The sequence below is a fragment of the Mustela lutreola genome, chromosome 4 (assembly GCF_030435805.1).
Source record: "Mustela lutreola isolate mMusLut2 chromosome 4, mMusLut2.pri, whole genome shotgun sequence".
Taxonomy (NCBI): domain Eukaryota; kingdom Metazoa; phylum Chordata; class Mammalia; order Carnivora; family Mustelidae; genus Mustela; species Mustela lutreola.
In genome coordinates, this window is record NC_081293.1 from 200,907,654 (window position 1) to 200,932,771 (window position 25,118).

Sequence of the window (25,118 nt, forward strand, 5' to 3'; positions counted from 1 at the left end):
CTCCAATAACATTTAGAGTGTGATGGCCCCAAAACTTGACAGATAAATGAAACATTCTATCATAAAAAAATTATATAAGTTAGTTCTACATACAGGAGGCATCACAAATCAATGTAGGGGGGAATAATGATTCAATAAATATACCACATATCAAAAAAAAATAGCAGCTGAATGAGAAACTTAATTTTAATATTAAATTCAAATTAAATTCCATCTAATTTTATGGGGATGACAGGTAAAAGAGGATGGGTCAAGGATAGGAGATCTCATTACAGTCCAAGACCAAGTGTGCTAGAAATAGTCTTACTAGGGCTATGGATCAAAGTAAAAATAGGTTTGAATACCCTCAAATGAAAAAATTCCAAGTGATGGTAGTCTAGGGACCACCCCTATGCATGGATTTCTGAAGGAGGATTGTTGCCCACATGACTGAAAATGACCTTGGATCTGGGTGTGAACAGACACTACACAATGTCATCCACAAAATGACAAATGGACAATGAAGAGGAAGACCGTGAGTCTCATGATGTCACAATTCTTCCAATATAAGTGGAGTGGGAAAGTGACAACTGACAATAAGGACAGTGACCAAAAAGGAGCCAAGAGGACACCTGGGTGGCTCAGTCATTAAGCATCTGCCTTCAGCTCAGGTCACGGTCCCGGGGTTCTGGGATCTAGCCCGCATCAGGCTCCCCGCTCAGCAGAAGCCTGCGTCTCCCTCTCCCACTTCCCCTGCTTGTATTCACTCTCTCGCTGTCTCTGTCAAGTAAGTAAATAAAATCTTAAAAAACAAAAACAAAAAGGAGCCAAGAGTCAAAAGCATCAAACTGGCCTGCTGCTGGGAGCCCGTTAAGAACTCCAGATGGATAAGAGAATATTAACACCATCACTACTTTCTCCCAAAATTGTTTGGAGTAGGGAAAATGGATCAAAAAGGAAACCCATCATCGGTGAAGAAATGTGAAGAGAGGGGGTCTTCTAAGAAGATGTTAAGGGTCAGGGGAGATTGTTTACAATGGAATGGTGAAGCCTGAATAGGGCTGCAAGACCACTGGAAAGAGGGTAACTGGCCAGAACCCTGTGACTTACGAGGTTCAAGTCAGAGGGATCGAATGACCAAAGGAATTAATATTTATGACAGAAGCTACCTGAAATTCGATTCACTCAGCAATTACTTGTCATGAGCTTACTGCACACCAGGCACTCTTTTCAGAACTGAGCACACAACAGTGAACAAAACAAAGCTCTTGCACTCACTGGGCTAAGAAACCGCCGATCAATAAGCAGACGAGGGGACAGATGATGACTGGTGCAGGACTAAGGGAACAGGGAGTACGAGCGGGGGTGGGGGGGCTGCCTCACTAATATGGTGGTCTCTGAAGAAGGACTTGTGGGAGAAGAAAGAGAAAGACATGCAGAAATCTGGAGGGAGGTACTCAGTGCCTAGAGAACAGTCACACCAAGGGTCTGAGACAGGAAAAGCCTGGTGTGTTCAAACAGCGAGAGGGGAGAAGAGATGAGGTCTCACAGGAGTTTGCACTATGTGTCAGTTCTCACAAACAGTGCAGAGTTCATTTTTATGCTGAGTGAGGTAAGAATGCATGGTGGGACTCTAAGCAGACGGGTGACAGGATCTGATAGAGGGCAAAAGCCTCACTGTAGGTACAATGTGGAAAGTAACTGAGAAGGGACACAGACTGCAGCGGACAGACCAGTCAGGAGTGTACTGCAATCATCCAGAAGAGAGGTCACTTGGCCCTGTGTCATAGAAATATCAAAAATTATCAAGTTCTGGGTATGTTTTGAAAACAGACTTGACAGGGTTTGCAGGGATGAGTCTTGACCTACAAAACTGGAAAGAGAAAGTGGCCATTTTCTCAGGCAGGAAAGATTATGAGTAGTTATTTTGCTTTGGAGATAAAAAGTACAGGGTACACCACTGAACGTGAAATCCCTCTTATTCACTGAGGAAGAGAGGGCAGATAAACTGTTGGTTATAAAAATCTGTACAATCCAAGGGAAGGAGCCTGGCTAGATTTTTTTTTTTTTTTTCCAAAGGTGAGGACCAGGGGGGGACATAATCAGATAGGTATTTAAGGCCCTAAGACCAGATAAGATTTCCATCCTAGGGAGTGAGTACAACCAGAGAAGTCTGAGAACCAAGCCTCAGACCTCTCAAATATTTAGAAGTCAACTTGACAGAAGGAATCAGGAAGCGCTAACTGAGAAGCAGCAGTCAGCAGGTAGGAGGCAAGCAAGAGACTGTGACGTCCCAAAAGCCAAATGAAGAAAGTTCATGTAAGAAAAGGGAATTATCAGCCGTGTCAAATGCCGCTGACAGGCCAAGTAAGATGAGCGCTGAGAATTGACAACTGGATTTAGCAACGTGGAGGTCATCAGTGACCTTGACAAGAGCTGTTTTTCTGAAGCAGTGAACATAAAACCCTGACTGAAGTAAATTAAGACAGAAGAAGAATTGAAAATAAAATGTACATTGACAGTTCTTTCCAGGAATTTTATAGGAAAGGAAAGCAAAAGAAATGTGATGGGAACTATGAAGAGGATTTTTTTTTTTTTTTAAGATGAGAAAAGTCACACATAATTGCAATAAAAATCAGGTAGAAAGAAAAATTACTAATGCAAGAAAGAAAAAGGAGAAGTGCTAAAGCAGCGTGTTCAAGGTAAGGAGCTGGAAATAAATGTATCCCTCGTCAGAAGGAGGAGGAGCCAAAGCAGAAGAGAACAGAACATTTGAGTTCCACTGCAGGTAGGTAAGCAGATGGGTGGTAAAAGCACAAAAATATTCCCTCTTGATGGAAGTTCCTCGAATAGAGTTACATGTGGAGACAGAATTCACAGGAGGATGACCCCATAAATGGAGTAGAGAATATAAGGGAAATGAGAGCCACAGCAAGACGAAATGGAAGTCCCAGCTCCAGGCGTGCCCAAGCTGAGCTGGGGAAGCTGCAGGTAAAACGGAGGGGAGATGAACCATGAGAGACTATGGACTCTGAAAAATAACCTGAGGGTTTTGAAGTGGGGGGGTGGGAGGTTGGGGGAGCCAAGTGGTGGGTATTATGGAGGGCACGTATGGCATGGAGCACTGGGTGTGGTGCATAAACAATGAATTCTGTTACGCTGAAAAGAAATTAATCAAAAAAAAAAAAAAAAACCAAGCAGAGGTTTGAGGATTCTAACAACTACCCTCTTCTCTCCTCCCCTGGACAGCCTGTCCTTGCAGACTTGCGCAGGGAACCACTCACTCACTCCTCTCCAATCACAGATCTGCCTTCGCATCCACTGCCCAACCCAAGTGCTCCCGCAGTGATCAGTCCAGACCTAGCGGCGGAATTCCACTCCCCCGGTTTCACCTGATCTCCGAGCAGTCCTCCTGCTTCAGCAGCCATCCTTCTCCTCTGATTATGCACCCCGAATCCATCACTAGCTTCCCTCTTCCTGAAAGCCTTTAAACGCTATTCTTCTAAAACAAACAAACAAACAAAAACAAAACAAAACACACCACACTATTATTCTTCCCTATGATTTCAGTGCTGAGCCAGAACTCTATCCTCAATCCACAAGCTCTTCATAGGTAACCTAATCAGGGTTTTAACCATCAACCCCCAGAAATCCTTGGACCACAGTCTGAAAAGCACTGGATTAGGGTATTAGCAGAAGTAAGTTAAGGGCACCTGGGTGGCTCAGTCAATTGGGCATTTATTTCTCTTTGGCTCAGGATGCAATCCCCTGGGACTGAGCCTGGTGTCAGGCTCCCTGCTCAGAAAGGACTCTGCTTCTCCCTCGCCCTCTGCCCTTGCTCCATCCCGCTTGTGCTCGTGCTCTCTCTTTCTCTCTCTCTCTCTAAAACATAAATAAAATCTTAAAGAAAAAAAAAGTGAGTGAAATGAATGGCCATAAATCCTAAATAGAATGAGGGGGGGTAAAGAAACTAAGTACAGAGTGATGGGTAAGTAGATTTGTCTATCAACTGAGGCTCCCAATAAAACCGCAACAGAAGACCAAGGAATGTGGAAGAAAAGGTTAAAGAAAAGATTAAGGAATGTTTACAGATCTTTAAACTTAGTATTTAAAGTTAGAGAACAAAAGTGTCAGAAATTTCAGAAAGTTCATGCAGAAGCAGAAGATGAGAAGACATAAGAGGTAATGAACAAAAGGAAATGAAGAAACCAAAATTCATGGTATAAAATGAAAAGACTAATGGAAAGTAATTCACTTAAGAATGGAAGAAAGGGGGCGCCTGGGTGGCTCAGTGGGTTAAAGCCTCTGCCTTCGGCTCAGGTCATGGTCCCAGGGTCTTGGGACTGAGTCCTGCATCGGGCTCTCTGCTCGGCGGGGAGCCTGCTTCCTCCTCTCTCTCTGCCTGCCTCTCTGCCTGCTTGTGATTCTGTCTGTCCAATAAATAAATAAAATCTTTAATAAAAAAAAAAAAAGAATGAAAGTAAGGCTAACAATTATAAAAACAAACATAAATATTGCTAATTTAAATATAAAAGCCACCCATTAGGAAAATAAAAATTCAACTATAACAGATTGAAACAAAACTCACAGAATGGGTTAGACTATTTTTCTAGTTCCAAAGGTGGGACTAGGAGCAAATGCTCCTCCCCTAAATGAGTGCATCTTCAACAGACAGCAACCCACAGGGATGAGGGAAATGAAGGCAAACTGCCATAATGCCTCTTATTGTCCCGATAGCTGGTGGGAACAAAGGACATTCCTAACCAAAAAGGAGAAAGTCAGGGCACCTGGGTGGCTTAGTCGGTTAAGTGTCTGCCTTTGGCTCAGGTCATGATCCCAGGGTCCTGGCATCTAGCCCTGCACTGGGCCCCCTGCTCTGCAGGGAGTCTGCTTCTTCCTCTCCCTCTGCCGCTCCCCCTGCTTGTGCTCTCTATCTCTCTCTCTATCTCTAATAAATGAATAAAATCTTAAAAAAAAAAAAAAAGGAGAAATTCATTACAACTCCTCACCACTAACAGTGAGTAAGATACAGCTGAGAAAAAGGGAGAGGAATAGGCTCTCATCTAAAAAGGATGAACTTTCCCCCCTAGTCAGGGAGGAAGAGCAAGGTTCCCAAACCTCACAAGGAGAAACAATACTTTAATATGGAGATATGTACTATATGTGTATTGGAGCATTTTTTACATCAGCCAAGATATGGAGACGATCCAAGTGTCCACCAAAGGATGAATCGATAAAGAATATGCGATTTGTTCATATATATATGTAATATATAATAATATATAGAATATATAATACATATCATATATATCTAATATATATATATATATATATTAGAATATTACTCAGCCATAAAAAAGAATGATATCTTGCCATTTATAACAACCTGGATGGACCTAAAGGGTATTATGCTAAGTGAAGTAAGTCAGACAAAGAAAGACAAAATACCGTATGATTTCACTTACATGTGGAATCTAAAAAAAAAAGAAAAAAGAAAAGCAAACAACCAAACAAAATGGACTCTTAAAGACAGAAAATAAACCGGTGGTCGTCGCCAGAGGGAAAGGGGGTGGGAGGTCAGGTAAACAGATAAAGGGATTGAGAGGCTCAAACTTCCCACTTCCAGTCATAGAATACGTAAGTCACTGAGACGAAAAGTACAGCACGGGAAATACAGTCAATAACACTGGAATAATGTTGTATGGTGACAAATGGTGACTGCGTGTATTGTGATGGGCACTGGGTGATGTATCGAATTGCTGAATCAATGTGTTATATACTGAAAACTAAGATAACATTGCATGTTAACTATACTTCAATTAAAATTTTTTAATTAAAAAAAAAGGCTAGGCATTTGGGAGTTGAATTACCCAGTCACAAGTAATCTAATAATACTTTTAAAATACATTGTTAAAGGCTAAAATTCTTAAATTCCAGGTATAAGATATGAACGTAAATTCAAACCGGTGCATTATAATCAAATGGTACTACCTAGCTTTTCATTCAAGGCTGATGGGCTTCAACAATTTTAGGGTAACCAGAGGAATGAGTTTCATAAAAGAGTCATGGGTGCAAACAGGCTCAAGGACTGCTACCATGAACACATTTCTGACAAAATCTTGGCAGAGAAATGAGGAAATTATAATTGAGCCAAAAATCTCATACCACAGCTGAAAGCCAATAGACACTGCTTTATTTTAAGGTCACTAAATCAAAAAATAGAGATGTTAAGTAACCTCAACATTACAAGCTAACCACTAAAATAAAATTAAAATCCTTCAAGTTATCCTAAGAGCCAGGAAAACAACAATAAAACAAAGAAAAATACAGACTATGTGGTAAAGGACAGGAAAAGACCAATATTGTGAAAATAATTACAGATTAAAGATGAAACATTAAAAGCAAAATTGTAAATAAGACAAATTATTAAAAGAAAACTCTCACAGATATAGACATATCTAAAATAAAGTAACTTGGGTGCCTGGGCGTCTGCCTTCAGCTCAGGTCACGAGCCGAGACTCCGGGCTGGAGTCCAGCGTTGGGCTCCCTGCTCAGCACGGAGCCCACTTCACCCTTTCTTCTCCCACTCCTCTTATCTGTGCTCTCTCTCTTGCTCTCACTCTCCCTCTTTCTCTCAAATAAAATCTTTTAAAGAAAATGAAATGAGGGGTGCCTGGGTAGCTCAGTCCTTAAGCATCGGTCTTGAGCGCAGGTCAGGATCCCAGTATCCTGGGATCAAGCCCCACATCCGGCTCTCTGCTCAGTGGGGAGCCTGCTTCTCCCTCCCCCACTCCCTCTGCTTGTGTTCCCTCTCTCGCTGTCTCTCTCTCTCTCTTTCCCTCTCTGTCAAATAAATAAATATCTTTTTTAAAAATGAAATTTTTAAAAAATGACTCAAAAAGATTGAAAACAAAAGGATAAACAGACAAACCAGGCAGATGCTAACAAAGAAGCCATCTTTTTTTTTTAAAGGTGTGAAGACTATTACAGGACACTTTATGAACAACGGTATAACCCACAGTGAAGAAAGAATCCTCATGCACCAAAAACACAATACCAAAATAATTTTTTAAAACTGAATATGTGGGGCGCCTGGGTGGCTCAGCTGGTTAAGTGACTGCCTTTGGCTCGGGTCGTGATCCCAGGGTCCTGGGATTGAGCCCCACATCGGGCTCCCTGCTCAGTAGGGAGCCTGCTTCTCCCTCTCCCGCTGCTGCTCTGCCTGCTTGTGCTCTCTTGTTCTCTCTGTCAAATAAATAAATAAATTTTTTTTAAAAAATCTGAATATTCAAGGGAAAATGTAAACCACTACTTTGGTTAGGAGTCTTCACTCACCATGAAAGAAAAAGTAATGCAAACCAAATACATAATAAATAGGAAAATTTTAGAAGTAATAAGATTGCTCTAGTAAATAAATGGGTTTCTCATACTCAATGCTATATACCCCTACAAATCCACATCCTGCCACCCCAGCCCCTCAGAGCTACTAATCTGCTTTCTGACATTTGCCCATTCCAGATATTTCATATAGAATGAAGACACAGGGGGCGCCTGGGTGGCTCAGTAGGTTAAGCTTCTCTGCCTTCAGCTCAGGTCATGATCTCAGGGTCCTGGGATCGAGCCCCGTGTCAGGCTCTCTGCTCGGCAGGGAGCCTGCTTCCCCCCCCCTCTCTCTCTCTGCCTGCCTCTCTGCCTACTTGTGATCTCTGTCAAATAAATAGATAAATAAAGTTTATCTTTTTTTTTTTTTTTTTTTTAAAGATTTTATTTATTTATTTGACAGAGAGAGAGATCACAAGTAAGCAGAGATGCAGGCAGAGAGAGAGAGAGAGAGAGAGAGAAGCAGGCTCCCTGCCGAGCAGAGAGCCCGATGCGGGACTCGATCCCAGGACCCTGAGATCATGACCTGAGCCGAAGGCAGCGGTTTAACCCACTGAGCCACCCAGGCGCCCCATATCTTTTTTTTTTTTAAATGAAGACACAGCATGTGCCTTTTTGTGTCTGACTTCTTTCTCTTAGCATGTTTTCAAGGTTCACACATGCTATAGCATATACCAGGACATCATTCTTCTAGACTTTTTACAAGAAAAATAAAACCTTATTTGATTAGAAACACATTGAATATTTTGTTGCTAGCAGCTGAAAGCATTCCTTCCAGATACATTTGCATATGTTCACTGTTTGTTTATAACTGCAACAAACCACCTTTCGAAGAGATAAGAAAACAAAATCAGCAACACTATCTCCAGAACAACTTAATTTTGAAACACAAGCTGGTATCTACCTCTCTGTTATTAGCACCATCATAATATATTGCCCTGTGTCCATCAGTTTGTGCTTCAATAAAGGTAAAGAATTTACCTTTTTCCTGGCAAAGAACTCATGAAGACTTTTAACAAGGAGTAGATACTCTATTTTTCAAGATTATCACAGTAAATGTCAAATTCTGTAATGTCATCTACATTACACTTTATTAGTGAGATTTCTGAGATTCTGTATATTCTTACATTGTACGTCACCAGCCAAAAGTTCTCTAAATCCCTTCTGAGACGCAGACTCCAGCAGAACGTAAAGGAAAGAGCTTTGAGAGAAGCTGGCATCAGCTTCTACCTGCCACTCGTTGTCTGTCCTTTATGTTCTACATGGCACGACTATTCTACCCACAAAGCCCCCCTTTTTGAACCCCCACAATACTCCTAGTTCACAATATTTCAGCACAACCACTGACGGCCATTAAATGTTTCACGTAAATAAAATTTGTCTCCTAAACTTTTTATTGTGTATCGTTTAGGCACATTAAAGGTACTAATACAAGCAAGAAATATCTTACACATCTCTTAAATAATTTTAAAATAAACTGAGTAAATTACACTCCTTCCCACTGCTGGTTCCTTAACCTCCATCAGGCCCAGTCAGGGCAAGGGGAAGATACTTTGAATAAGATGAAAGACAGAAGTTTAAATTAGACTGGACTTGATTTTTCAGTATGTGAGAGTGACCATCAAGCTGTGAGATGAACCGAGGGAAAGGAACAGAGATCCAACGAAGGATCCTTGCAAGCAGCAGTGGGAGAAAATGAAACTGCTTTACAACTGTTTCCTATCAAGTTTATCCACACAGGGACGCCTGGGTGGCTCAGTTGGTTAAGCAGCTGCCTTCGGCTCAGGTCATGATCCCAGCGTCCTGGGATCGAGTCCCACATCGGGCTCCTTGCTCCGCAGGGAGCCTGCTTCTCCCTCTGACTCTGCCTTCCACTCTGTCTGCCTGTGCTTGCTCTCACTCTCTCTCTCTCTCTTACAAATAAATAAATAAAATCTTTAAAAAAAAAAAAAAAAAAAGTTTATCCACACAATAACCAGTTAAGTACTGACATCTGAACGATATTAAGTCTTCCTTCCAGGAGAGGAACAGCTCTCTACTAATTCAGATCTTCTTTGATTTTTTTAAATCAGAGTACAGTTTTCCTCATATAGGTCATGTACATGTTTTGTTAGCTCTATATACAAGAATTTTTTTCTTTGTGCTAATGTTAATGGTGTATTTTTAATTTCAAATTCCAATTTTTCATCTTGGTATACAGGACAGCAACCGACTTTTGTATATTAATGCTATATCTTAATGTCTTATCAGTCCCAGGAGTTTTATTATTATTGACTTTCTGGGATTTTCTACCTAGACTATCATGTCATCTAAGAATGAAGACAGTTTGCTTTTTCTCGTCCCAATTTGTACACCTATCAGTTCTTTTTTTTCTCACTTCCAGGACCTCCACTGCATTGCTATGAAGCAGTGGCAAGAGAGGATGTCCTTCCCGTGTTTCTGATCTTAGTCAGAGAGCTTTTGGTTTCTTCATTATTATGATGTTAACTGTATATATTTTGTGGATGTTCTTCATCAAGCTGAGGAAGTTCCCCTCTATTCTTGGTTTATTAAGAACTTTTATCATAAATGGGTGTTGGATTTTGTCAAATGCTTTCACTAAATAGGATATTAACAGGACCATAATATGCTGTTTGTTCTTGAGTCTATTGATGTGATGATGGTTTACACTAAGTGATTTTTGAATGCTGAACCAGCCTTGCATACTTGGGATAAATCCCATTTGGTCATGGTGTATAACAATTCTTTTGATATGCTGTTGGATTTAGTTTACTAATATTTTCTTGCAGAACTGTGCATTTATGCTCACAAGAGATACTGATCTTAGCTTTCCTTTATTGCAATGCTTTTGTCCAATTTTAGTATTAAGGTAATGCTAGCCTCCTAGAATAATCTAGAAGTATTCCCTCTGCTTCTATTTTCTGTTAGAGATTACAGAGAACTGGTATCACGTCTTCCTTAAACATTTGGTAAAATTCACCAGTGAAACTATCTAGGACTGTTTGGAGGGTCAATTGCTGATTGAATTTCTTTAAAAGATACAGACCTACTCAGATTATGTTTCTCACTCTACTACACTTTATTTGATTTCTACCATTCGCTGGTTCTTTCTTAAAGTTTCCATCTCTTTGCTTACATACTCCATCTGTTTTTGCATGTTGTGCACTATTTCCATTACTGCCCTTGGCATATCAATTAGTTATTTCAAATCTGGCCTTTATAATCCTCAACTCTCTCTCATATCTAAATCTGCTTCTGATGTTTGCTTTGTCTCTTCCAATTGTATTTTTTGCCTTTTAGTTTGTTTTTAAATTTTTTTCGTTAAAAGTCAGACATTATAGGGGCACCTGGGTGGGACAGTCAGTTAAGCATTTGCCTTCGGCTCAGGTCAGGATCCAGGGTCCTGGGATCAAGCCCCACATCGTGCTCCTGGCTCTGCAGGGAGCCTGCTTCTCCCTCTCCCTCTGCCGCTCCCTCTGCTTGTACTTTCTCTCTCTGTCAAATAAATAAATAATATATTTAAAAAAATAAAAGGCAGACATTATAAATAGGGTAAAAGGAACTGGGCTAAACAGGTTTGTGTTTAACCTGGCTGTGAGCTGGGCTGTTTACTGTTTGATGGAGCTGTAGGAGTCAGAGGCTAGAATGTCCTCCAGTGTGCTTGGTTTTATCTCCCCTGCTGTCTGGTTTTCTGTAGATATTTCCCCCTGAAAGACAGTCTGAAGAGACTGTCTTTTTTCCATTGGATATCTTTCCTGCTTTGTCAAAGATTATTTGACCACAGAGTTGAGGGACCATATCTGGGCTCTCTACTCTGTTCCACTGGTCTGTGTGTCCGGTTTTTGTGCCAGTAAAGACAGTCTCTTCAATAAATGTTGCTGGGAAAATTGGACAACTATATACGGAAGAATGAAATCTGACCATTCTCTTACACCATACACAAAGATAAACTCAAAATGAATGAAAGACCTCAATGTGAAACAGGAATCCATCAAAATCCTAGAGAAGGACATAGGCAGTACCCCTTCAACATCAGCCACAGCAACTTCTTTCCAGACACGTCTCCAAAGGCAAAGGAAACAAAAGCGAAAATGAACTTTGGGGACTTTGTCAAGATGAAAAGTTTCTGCACAGCAAAGGAAACAGTCAACAAAACAAAGAGGCAACCCAAGGAATGGGAGAAGATATTTGCAAATGACATTACAGGGGTGCCTGGGTGGCTCAGTGGGTTAAGCCTCTGCCTTCGGCTCAGGTCATGATCTCAGGGTCCTAGGATCGAGCCCCGCATCGGGCTCTCTGCTCAGCAGGGAGTCTGCTTCCCCCTCTCTTTCTGCCTGTCTCTCTGCCTACTTGCCATCTCTGTCTGTCAAATAAATAAATAAGATCTTTTTTTTTTAAATGACATTACAAAGGGCTAATATTCAAGATCTATAAGGAACTTCTCAAACTCAACACCCAAAAAACACAAATAATCGAGTCAAAAAATGGGCAGAAGACATGAGCAGACACTTCTCCAAAGAAGACATGCAAATGGCTAACAGACACATGAAAAAGTGTTCATAATCATTAGCCATCAGGGAAATTCAAATCAAAACCATACTGATACTACTTTACACCAATTAGAATGGCCAAAATTAACAGGCCAGGAAACAACAAATGTTGGAGGGGATGTAGAGAAAGGGGAACCCTCTTACACTGTTGGTGGGAATGCAAGTTGGTACAGCTACTTTGGAAAACAGTGTGGAGATTCCTCACAAAATTAAAAATAGAGCTACCCTATGACCTAGCAATTGCACTACTTGATATTTACCCCAAAGATACAAATGTAGTGAAGAGTAGGGCCATCTGCACCCCAATGTTCATAGCAGCACAAGAGGCAAACTGTGGAAAGAGCGGAGATGCCCTTCAACAGATAAAAGGATAAAGATATTGTCCATATATACAATGGAATATTACTCAGCCATCAGAAAGGATGAACACCCAACTTTTGCATCAACATGGATGGGACTAGAGGAGATTATGTTGAATGCAGTAAGTCAAGTGGAGAAAGTCCATTATCATCTGGTTTCACTTATTAGTGGAACATAAGGAATAGCATAGGGGAGGAGAAGGAAGGGAAAAATGAAGGGGGTGATTTAGAGGGGCAGATGAGCCATGAGAGACTGTGGACTCAGAGAAACAAACTGAAGATTTTAGAGGGGAAGTGGGTAGGGATTGGCCCAGTGATGGGTATTAAGGAGGGCTCATACTCCATGGAGCTCTGGGTGTGATACGCAATGAATCATGGAACACTACATCAAAATTAATGATGTACTATATGGTGACTAACCTAATATAATAAAAAATAATAATAATAAAAATAAAAGAGAGAGAATCTGAGCTTTGCAGTTTTAGCTGTAATCCCCTGTTATTATTCAGAAGTCTGAGTGATGTGATAGAAAGAGGTGGTTCTGGTAAAAACAATTTCCCTTAAGAGAAGGCCTTTTGTCAAGGTGAACAAAATGTTCCAGTTATTTTTCAGAATGGTTACTTTCCCTCTCCCCTGCCAGTAGCACTAGGGGATATTTTTCTTTTTTAACCAGAGAACCTAACAGAACTCCTAGAAGTAAAACTCATTAAAGTGTGGGAGCACCCCACAAGAAGACTGGACCTCTGGAGGGTCAAACTCTCTAGCTAGTCTACACTAAGCCTCCACCAATTAATTAATTACAGATTAAGTGTTCCTACCAGTACTAGCTACTTAGCAGGCTTCTGCTTTACAGGCTTTTGTTCTGGGTAAGCTCTGATTCCAGGCATTCACCTCTCTTTCCAGTTTTCAAGGCAACAATGTGCCTCATAATCTCAATTCTCTGACGAATCTGAGAAGAATTGCTGATTTTCCAATTCTTCAGCTTTTCTCACTATGGGACATTGGGAATGACAACTTCCAAGCTCTTTTCAAGTTGGACTGGAAACCAGAAGTCACCTATATGTTTTATGATTTTATCTCTTACCTTTAGGTCTTTGATTTACTTCGAAATCATTTTTTGTGTATGGTGTATATGATGTAAAATACTATTTTAAAAATACTTTATTCTAGGAGTGCCTGGGTGGCTCAGTGGGTTAAAGCCTCTGCCTTTGGCTCAGGTCATGGTCTCAGGGTCCTGGGATCGAGCCCTGCATCGGGCTCTCTGCTCAGCAGGGAGCCTGCTTCCTCCTCTCTCCCTCTCTGCCTCTCTGCCTACTTGTGATCTCTGTCTGTCAAATAAATAAATAAATAAAATCTTAAAAAAAAAATACTTTACTCTCTGTGGGAAACACTCTTGGATGCATCATTTGACATCTCCTTGGGATCTTCCTCTGATATGCAGGTTGTAGGGATTTAATCCAGATGAGTTATGCCAGGGTTTCTCTCTAACTTACTCTGTTTCACTTTTATTTTAAATAAGTTTTCGGTTGACAGAGTTAAAAAATTACTTTGATCCTTTAAAAAAAAACCACACACACAAGGTGTGAGATCATAATAGAAAGTACTTTCTTTCCCATTTTAATACTAAGTAGTTTGGACTGAACGATCCTTTAATCTCTTAAGGTGCCTCCTGATTTTTTTTGAAGAGAAAGGAATTCAGTTATTAAAATGTGCCAATTAAATTAATATAAGCATTTCCTACTCTGCAACTTACAATAGAAAATAAGCATTACTAGGGATTTGGGTGGCTCAGTCCATTAAGCACTCTGCCTTCAGCTCAGGTCATGATCTCAGGGTCTTGGGATCGAGCCCCACATCAGTCTCGATCAGCAGGGAGCCTAATTCTCCCTCTCCTCCACACTTGTGCCCTCTCTTGCTACCCCTGTCACCAATTCTCTTTCACTCAGATAAATAAATAAAATCTTTTTAAAAAGAAAGAAGAAAATAAGCATTATTTGTAAGAGGCTATTCAAATTGCGTTGTATGTGTAATTATTACTGTGCTTATGTATTTTGTGGCAGTTAGTCTAAGACAGAGTTCTTCCACCCTGGCACTTTGAAAATTTTAAGCCAAATAATTCCTTATTGCTGTGGGGCTCTCGCAATGTAGGAGTTTAGTATCATCTTGGTCTTCTACACATTAGATGCCAACACATGATCCAAACCCCCAAGTGGTTATATTGCTGCATGTTTTCTGGAGGGACCCAGTTGAGAACCACTGGTCAAAGAAATGTATGCTAAATGTGGAAAAACAAAATAATGTAAAAATTGTATTATTTGGTGTTAATTTTTTCAAATAATGTAAATTTTCAAGTGAAAGAATGGTAGCCAAATATCTAAGGAATGACTTAAACATTGTCGTGTCAGAGATATACATGCATGTGATACTCAGACCTCAAGAAAAGACTCCCAGGGGTGCCTGGGTATCTCAGTCGGTTAAGTGATAACTCTTGGTTTCAGCTCAGGTCATGATCTCGGGGTTGTGAGATCGAGCCCCGAGTCACGCTCTACCTTCAGCAGGGAGTCTGCTTGAAATTCTCTCTCCCTCTCCCTCTGCCCCTCTCCCTGCTCACACAAACTCTATCAAAAATAAATAGTTTTTTTAAAAGACTCCCATTCAACCTTCCTCCATAAGCAATGTTGTTTTCCTAAGTCATTTCCATAGTACTAGGAAATGTTTCATTTTACCAACAATATATACTGACTACCCAGTACAGAAGTTCAGAATTTACCTACTAGCTTTCTAGGATTTGTGCCAATACACTATTACCACTACTACCTGTCTTCCACGTCCTCCTCTGGCATTGATTATAGTATTACTCTTTGCTATTCTTTTGGGTAACGCTCTAAGGATTTAAATCTTTACTTCTTGTTTTACCAGTTTATTCACAAAGGTGTAGGCCGACAGATGTCTCCTGTTCTTAAATTCTCTAGTACCTGTTATTACATTATTGTTACTATTAATATCATCGTCAGTAGTAAAAAAAAAAAAAAAAAAAAAACTAATTCTCTAACAATAGATGAATGGTTCTCTTTAGTTTTTCATGGTTTAAGATAATGACACAACGAGGGCGCCTGGGTGGCTCAGTGGGTTAAGCCGCTGCCTTCGGCTCAGGTCATGATCTCAGGGTCCTGGGATCGAGTCCCGCATCGGGCTCTCTACTCAGCAGGAGCCTGCTTCCTCCTCTCTCTCTCTCTGCCTGCCTCTCTGCCTACTCATGATCTCTGTCAAATAAATAAATAAATAAAATCTTTAAAAAAAAAAAAAAAAAGATAATGACACAATGAAAATTTTAATGCTACAAGCCACCTTTTTGAAATAACTGCAATATAAATTGCCAAGATGATTAAATCATAGTGTATAAATACTCCATCATATTACTTTCCAGCATGGTTATTAGAATCCATTTTATTTTGTTCATATTGAAAATAGTGTTTTCTCCCATTTATATGAATAAAATTCCTTGTTAAAATTTCAATGTATTCAGGGGCACCTGGCTAGCTCAGTGCGTAGACCATGCAACTCTTGATCTCAGGGTTTTAAGTTCAAGCCCCACACTGGGTACAGAGATTACCTAAAAATAAAATTTTTAAAAACTTGAATGTATTCAAAGGAGTATAAGGAAGAAGGTAAAAATATGAAACTCCACTACTCCGAAATAAGTACCTCTTTCTTTATATATCTACATAGTTTAAATAATTTTAGTCAGATTATATACATATTGGTTTTATATAGCAATTTCTTTTAATTTTTTCTCTATTATTTCTGGTTTATAATCATACTTATATTACACACTCTCCCTCTCTGACAACTTTATCATCTCCTCAGGTAGCCAGCAGGAAGAACAGTCTGGTGTGTAGCTTTCCATTCTTACTGGCTCCAAAATATTCCACAACATGTGTAATCAGAAGTATAGGCTAGTTCTACTAAAAAATTATTTTTACATGTAAGTCTCTAATCCATATGGAACCTCTTTCTTTTTTTGTTTTTTCAAAGATTTTATTTATTTATTTGACAGACAGAGATCACAAGTAGGCAGAGAGGCAGGCAGAGAGAGAGGAAGGAAGCAGGCTCCCTGCTGAACAGAGAGCCGGATGTGGGCTCGATCCCAGGACCCTGGGATCATGACCTGAGCCGAAGGCAGAGGCTTTAACCCACTGAGCCACCCAGGCGCCCCGGAACTTATTTCTTATGTATGACATGGGAGTTCAAGTTCACATTTTGTTCCTAAATAGTGAGTGATTAGGACAAAGCAATTTATTAAATCAACCATCTTTTCCCACTGTCAATAACTGTTGTTGCTGTAGACTGCATTCCCGAGTATGCTAGGACATAGTTCTTACTCTCCATTATGTTTCTTTGTTCTCTTTGACAACTCCTATAACAACAACATGAATTTTTAATAATAATGATTAGATAGCTTAATTGCTCTCTGGGCAAATTTCTCTCTAGGAGTTTCATTTTTCATAATTTCCTAGGCTAGCCTCAGGTTGGTTGGTTTGTTTTTTTGGAGGCAAAAATTTAAACAATCTTCCATATAAACTTTAAGATCATTTTTATTCAATTCCAAATAAACTCTGACTCTAAATGCAACTGCATTAAATATATAATTTTGGAAGAGTTAACATTTGCATGATATTTGCTTGTCTTTCCCTCCAGAAATGTGGACTATCGTTTCATTTGTTAGATCATGTTGCATACCCTTCATAAGATTTTTATGGTTTTCTGCATATAGTCTTTATTCCTTTCATGTTTAGTTCTGTTTCACAGTTTTTGTTGCTAATGTGAATAAAGTATTTTTAATATTCTGACTTGTGGCTGGTGATTGCTAGTATAGAGCAAAGCTCTTCACTTAGATATAGTTAAATTGTTTCTAGTCAGTTTACCAAACACACTCATAATTTCAGAATCTCGTGGTTTTTCTAGTTATACAATCATATCACTAGTTAAAAGAGATCACCTTCTTTTCTAATAATTATAATCAATATTAATTTTCTTAGCCTTCTGAATTCCCCAGAATCCTGAAAATAATGTCCAATGCTAATAAGAGCAAACATATCTATCTTTTTTCTCTTGATAATGGAAATGGATTTTCAGTTTCCACATTTAGTATAATGCTTCCTCTTGGATTTTTAACAAATATTTAAGTAACTGTAATTTATTTCCATCTTATTTAGCATAAGCCAGCTACAGGAAAGTGATATAGCTATCTGAACTTTTAGAAGTCTGCTCCAGTGATAGACGCCCCTGCCTGAAAAGTGCTCAGGTGGCAAAGTGGGGCAGAATCCTGGGTGGGACAGGGTGGTCTCAGGTCACAGGTCACAGAAAGAACAGGGTGCCTGAGCCGGCAGAGTTCCCAAGCATTGGAGCAGGGAAATTAGCTACAGCCAGTGAGCCCAGGAGTGGGCTCTTAGCTTGGTTTGCCATGAACTCTGGTATAATCTGGCAACCACTCTCTGTATGGAGGCCCTGCAAAGGGCAGAAACACAGTGACCTTCTGCCTTCCCCTTCCCCTGGGGAGGAGCGGTGTGGGTGGGCACTGCGGGAGTCTGCGGGAGTTTGGCACACACAAAAGTAAGATCACTTCCCCCTGAGGGCTTACTGAAGAAAGGGGCCACAATCTCTCAGTTCCAGGGCTGGAATTAGGGCACCACCATTTTTATCTTCATCCTCTCAAGCAGCGCACAAAGCCTTCGGGCAACTAAAGTCACATAGAACAACCCCAAGCGGCTTACACTGAGCTCAGTCCCCCCACAAGGGGTAGTGCAAACATCGCCCAAGCAAAGACACTTGAGAGTCCGTGCAGCAGGCCCCTCCCCCAGAAGACCAGCAGGAACAGCAGGCGAACACACAGAACTGCCAAACTCTCAATTCGAGGGTTTTTTTCATGATTCTTCTTTCCATTTAAAATTTCCTTTTCTTTTTTCTTTTTTCCTTTTCAACTAGTTTCTGATTTTTATCAACTCTGTTTTTAAGTCTTTTTTTAACTTTCACTTTTATATTAGCATTTTATAGATAAAGTCTTCATTTTTGGCTTCCCTTCACTGTATTCAATTTTATTTTTGTACAGAGATAAGCTATGCTTTCTTTACAACTTTGGGAGTTAGTGCCTTCTAACAGACCAAATACACCCAGGACCAAGTAGATCGCCCTGTTTTGTCCACCTGGGAGATTATATTCTTTTTCCCCACTTTTTCTTTTTCTTTTCTTTTTTGGTTTCCGACCTCCTCAGATTTCTCTAATGTGAATTTCACTTGGGTTATGGTTGATATATTTTTTAAAGATTTTATTTAGGGATGCCTGGGTGGCTCAGTCATTAAGCGTCTGCCTTTGGCTCAGAGCATGATCCCAGGGTCCTGGGATTGAGCACCACATCAGGCCCCCTGCTTGGTGGGAAGCCTGCTCTTCCCTCTCCCACTCTCCATGCTTGTGTTCCCTCTCTGTGTCTCTCTCTGTCAAATAAATAAATAAAATCTTTTAAAAAAAAAAAGATTTTATTTATTTGAGAGTGAGAGAGCAAGTATTAGTGGGGGGAGAGGCAGCAATACCATAAAGTGAAACAATATTAGAATTATTGGTGTCCCTGAAGAAGAAGAAAGAGAGAGAGGGACAGAAGGTATATTTGAGCAAATCAGAGCTGAGAAATTCTCTAATCTGGGGGAGGAAACAGGCATTCAAGTCCACGAGGTAGACTGGACCACTCTCAAAAATCAATTAAAAAAAATATATCAATACCCCAACATAATAAAAGCTCGCAAGTTTCAGAGATAAAAAGAAAAATTCTGAAAGCAGCTCAAGTCAAAGGGATCTTCACCTACAGGGGTAGAAACATTAGGCTGGCAGCAGACCTATCCACAGAGATCTGGCAAGCCAGAAAGGGCTGACATGATATATTCAGGGTACTAAATGAGAAAAATATGCAGACAAGAATACTTTATCCAGCAAGGCGTCATTCAGAATGAAAGGAGAGATAAAGAGCTCTAGTACAAACAGAAATTAAAAGTATTTGGGACCACTAAACCAGCCCTGCAATAAATATTAAAGGGGATCCTGTATGCAAAGAGAGAGCCCACAGGTAACACAGACCAAAAAGAAACAATCTATAGAAACAGAAATTTTACAGGTAATACAGTGGCACTAAATTCATCTTTCTAAACTGACTCTGAATGTAAATGGGCTAAATGCTCCAATCAAAAGACACAGGGCATCAGAATGGATTAAAAAAAAAAAAAGGCAAGACCCATCCATATGCTGTCTACAAGAGACTCATTTTAGACCTAAAGACAACTCCACATTGAAAGTAAGGAGGTGGAGAACCATTTATCATGCCACTGGACTCAAAAGAAAGCTGGGGTAGCAATCCTCACTTAAGACAAATTAAATTTTAAACCAAAGACAGTAGTAAGGAATGAAGAGGGACACTATTATCATAATTAAAGGGTCTATCCAACAAGAAGATCTAATGATTATAAATATTTTTATGTGCCTAATTTGGGAGCAGCCAATTATATAAACCAATTCATAACCAAATTAAAGAAACACACTGATAATAATACAATAATAGTAGGGGACACTTCAACAGTCCACTCACAACAATGCACCGATCATTTGAGCAGAAGATCAACATGGAAACAAGGGCTTTGAATGACACACTAGACCAGATGGACTTCACAGATATATACAGAGCATTCCATCGTAAAGCAACAGAATACACATTGTTTTCAAGTGCACATGGAACCTTCTCCAGAATAGATCACATACTGGGAAACAAATTAGGTCTCAACCAGTACAAAAAGATTGGGATTATCCCCCGCATATTTTCAAACCACAATCTTATGAAACTTGAACTCATTCACAAGAGGAAATTTGGAAAGAACTGAAATACATGGAGGTTAAAGAGCATCTTACCAATAAATGGGTCAACCAGGAAATTAAAGAATTTTTAAAAATTTACGGAAACAAATGAAAATGAAAACATAACTGTTCAAAAACTTTGGGATTTGGGACAGCAAAGGCAGTCCTAAGAGGGAAGTACAAAACAATACAAGCCTTTCTCAAAAAATTAGAAAAGTCTCCAATACACAAGTTAATCTTACACCGAAAGCAGTTAGAGAAAAAACAGCAAACAAAGCCTATACCAAGCAGGAGACGAGTAATAATAAAGATTAGAGTAGAAATCAATGAACTAGAAACCAAAAGAACAATCAAGGAAACTAGAGCTAGTTCTTTTAAAGAATGAGTAAGATTGATAAACCCCTGGCCAGACTTATCAGAAAGAAAAGAGAAAGGACACAAATACATAAAATCATGAATGGAAGAGAAGAAATCACAACCAACACCGAAGAAATATAAACAATTATAAGAACCTATTATGAGCAACTATATGCCAACAAAATAGGCAATCTGGAAGAAATGGATGCATTTCTAGAGACATGTAAACTACCAAAACTGAACCAGGAAGAAATAGAAAATCTGAACAGATCCATAACCAGCAAGGAAACTGAAGCAGTGATCAAAAATCTCCCAACAAACAAAAGCCCAGGGCCAGATGGCTTCCCAGGGGAATTCTACCAAACAATTTACAGAAGAATTAATACCTATTCTTCTGAAGCTATTTCAAAAATAGAAATTGAATGAAAACTTTCAAACTCTTTCTATGAGGCCATAATTACCTTGATCCCAAAACCAGACAAAGACCCCACCCAAAAGGAGAATTACAGACCAATACCCCTGATGAACATGGATGCAAAAATTTTCACCAAAATACTAGCCAATACGATCCAATAGTACACTAAAAGGATTACTCACCATGGCCAAGTGGGATTTATTCCTGGGCTGCAAGGGTGGTTCAACATCCACAAATCAATCAATGTGATATACTACATAAGTAAAAAGGACAAGAACCATATGATACTCTCAACAGATGCAAAAAAACCATTTAACAAAGTACAGCATCCTTTCTTCGTTAAAACTCTTCAGTGTAGGGACGCCTGGGTGGCTCAGTTGGTTAAGCAGCTGCCTTTGGCTCAGGTCATGATCCCAGCATCCTGGGATGGAGTCCTACATCGGGCTCCTTGCTTGGCAGGGAGCCTGCTTTCCCTCTGTCTCTGCCTGCCATTCTGTCTGCCTGTGCTCGCTCTCGCTCCTTCTCTTTCTCTCTGACAAATAAATAAAATCTTTAAAAAAAAAAAAAAAACTCTTCAGTGAAGGGATAGAAGGAACATACATCAACATCATAAAAACCATATATGAAAAACCCACAGTGAATATCATTCTCAATGGGGAAAAACTGAGAGCTTTTCCTCTAGGTCAGTAACACTGCAGGAATGTCCACTCTCACCACTGCTGTTCAACATAGTACTGGAAGTCCTACCCTCAGCAACCAGACAACAAAAAGAAATAAAAGGCATCCAAACAGGCAAAGAAGAAATCAAACTCCCACTCTTTACAGATGATACTCTACGTGGAAAATCCAAAAGACTCCACTCCAACTTGCTAGAACTCATACAGGAATTAAGCAGAGTTGGCAGGATATAAAATCAAGGCACAAAAATTAGTTGCATTTGTATACACTAACAATGAGACAGAAGAAAGAGAAATTAAGAAGTCTATCCCATTTACAATTACACCAAAAACTGTTAAGATACCTAGGAATAAACCTAACTGAAGAGGCAAAGGATCTATATTCAGAAAACTACAGAACATTCATGAAAGAAGTTGAGAAAGACACAAAGAAATGGAAAAACATCCCATGCTTATGGATTGGAAAAACAAATATTGTCAAAATGTCTACACTATCAAGAGCAATGCAATCCCTATCATAATACCATCAACTTTTTTCACAGAACTGGAACAAATATTCCTAATATTTGTATGGAAACAGAAAAGACCTGAATAGCTAAAGGAATGCTAAAAAAGAAAAAAAACTGGTAGCATCACAATTCTAGACTTCAAGCTCTATTACAAAGCTGTAATCATCAAGACAGTATGGTACTGGCACAAAACAGACACACAGATCAATGGAACAGAATAAAGAACCCAGAAAAGAATCTTCAACTCTATGGTCAACTAATCTTTGACAAAGTAGGAAAGAATATCCAAAGGCTCTTCAGTTAATGGTGTTGAGGAAATTTCATAGCCACTGCAGAAGAATGAAACTGTACCATTTCTTTAAACCATACACAAAAATAGACTCAAATGGATAAAAGACCTAACTGGGAGACAGGGATCCATCAAAATCCTAGAGGAGAACACAGGCAGCAACCTCTCCGACCTCAGCTGCAGCAAATTCTTGCTGGACATGTCTTCAAAGGCAAGGGAAACAAAGGCAAAAATGAACTATTGGGACTTCATCAGGCTTAAAAGGCTTTTGCACAGCAAAGGAAAGAGTCGACAAAACCAAAAAACCGACAGAATGGGAGAAGATATTTGCAAACGACATTTATCAGATAAAAGACTAGTATCCAAAATCTATAAAGAACTTACCACACTCAACAGCCAGAGAACAAATAATCCAATCAAGAAATGGGCAGAAGACATGAACAGACATTTCTGCAAAGACGACATTGAAATGGCCAACAGACACATGAAAAGATGTTCCAAATCACTCAGCATATACACTCAGGACATACAAATCAAAACCACAATGAGATACCACCACACACCAGTCAGAATCGCTAAAATTAACAAGTCAGGAAACAACAAATGCTGTTAAGAATGCAGAGAAAGGGAAAGGCTCCTACTGTGTTGGCAGAAATGCCAGCTGGTGCAGCCACTTTGGAAAAATGTAGAGACTCTTCAAAAAGCTGCAAACAGAGCTACCCTACGACCCAGCAATTGCACTACTGGGCATTTACCCTAAAGATACAAATGTAATGATCCGAAGGGGCACCTGCACCCCAGTGTTTATAGGAGCAATGTCCATAATAGCCAAACTGTGGAAAGAGCAGAGATGTCCAAGACAGATGAAGGGATAAAGAAAATGTGAGATACATAGATAGATAATATACATATACATACAAAGGAATATTAGCCATTAGGATGAATACTTAACATTTACATCTACATGGATGGAACTGGAGGGTATTATACTGAGAGAAGTCAATCAATCAGAGAAAGTCAATTGTCATATGGTTTTATTCATACGTGGAATATAAGAAACAGCACCAAGGATCATAGGGAAAGGAGGGAAAACTGAATGAGAAGTCATCAGAGAAGGAGAAAAACTATGAGAGACTCTTAACTATAGGAAACAAACAGGGTTGCAGGAGGGGAGGGGAGTGGGGGGATGGGGTGACTGGGTGACGGGCATTAAGGAAGGCATGTGATGTGACGAGCACTGTGTTATACATAACTGATGAACTATTGAAAATTACATCTAAAACTATGATCTACTATATATGTTTGCTAACTGAATTTATTTAAAATATATATATAAAGAAAATTAATCTAGACATAGACCCTATAACTTTCACGAAAGTTAACTCAAAATAGATCAGTCTTAAATGTAAAACATGAAACTGCAAGAAATGCAGGTGATCCTGGGTTTGACAATAACTTTTTAGATACAACCTGAAAAGCATAGTTTATTCAAAAAATAATAATAAATTGGGCAGGATTATAATTAACAACTTCTGCCCTGTGAAAGACACTGGTTAAGATAAGACAAGCCACAGGCTGGTGGAAATTTATATAAAACACATAGCCAGTTCAAGGAGTTGAACCCAAAATACAGAAAGAACTCTTAAAACTCAAAAAAAAAAAAAAAAAAAAAAAATTAAAAAGTGAGCTAGTGATCTAAAGAGACAGATCACCAAAACAGATACGCCCCTTTCTTTATCATACACAAGAATTAACTCAAAGTGAATCACACATATAAATGTGACAGCTAAAATTGTAATATTCTTGGAAAAAAGTATAAGAGTCTTTATGACCTTTGGTTGGCAAGGCTTTCTAAAATATGACTTAAATACAAAAGTGATAAAAAAAATTTTATAGGTGAATTGTATTTGAACAAGATTAAAAACTTTTGTTGTGCAATCAAGAAAGTGAAAAGATGACCCACAGAATAGAAGAAAATATACGCAAGTCCTATGTTTGATAAGGGCATGATGTCCAAAATATATGAGGATTTCTTTTTTTTTTTTTTTAAAAGATTTTTTATTTATTTGACAGAGAGAGATCACAAGTAGATGGAGAGGCAGGCAGAGAGAGAGACAGAGGGAAGCAGGCTCCCTGCTGAGTAGAGAGCCCGATGTAGGACTCGATCCCAGGACCCTGAGATCATGACCTGAGCCGAAGGCAGCAGCTTAACCCACTGAGCCACCCAGGCACCCTATAGGAGGATTTCTTACAACTCAAAAATAAGAAGAAAAAAGAACCCAATTTGAAAAAGGACAAAGCTGAACAGACATTCTGCCAAAGAAGATACACAAATGACCAATAAACAGATGTGAAGATGTTCAACATCATTAGTCATTAGGGAAATGCAAATCAAGACCACAATGAGGGGTGTGTGGCTGTCTCAGTCAGAAGAGAGAGCAACTTTTGATCTTGGGGTTCTGAGTTCAAGCCCCATGTGGGGTGTAGAGATTATTTAAATAAAGCTTTAAAACACACACATACACAATGAGATAACACTTCACACTCACCATATGACTGTAATTAAAAATCAAGGGGGGCTCGCCTGGGTGGCTAAGTTGTTAAGAATCTGCCTTGGGCTCAGGTTATTATCCCAGGATCCCGGGATCCCTGCTCAGTGGGAAGATTGCTTCTTCCTCTCCCACTCCCCCTGCTTGTAGTCCCCTCGGTC

The 25,118-nt window shown here is 39.5% G+C and overlaps 1 protein-coding gene across 8 annotated transcripts in view; it reads right to left on the reverse strand.

Annotated features, from left to right (window-relative positions):
* Positions 1 to 25,118, reverse strand: part of LMBR1 (limb development membrane protein 1) — a 163,327-nt gene that overhangs the window by 128,198 nt on the left and 10,011 nt on the right. The gene's annotated exons all lie outside the window — the stretch shown is intronic.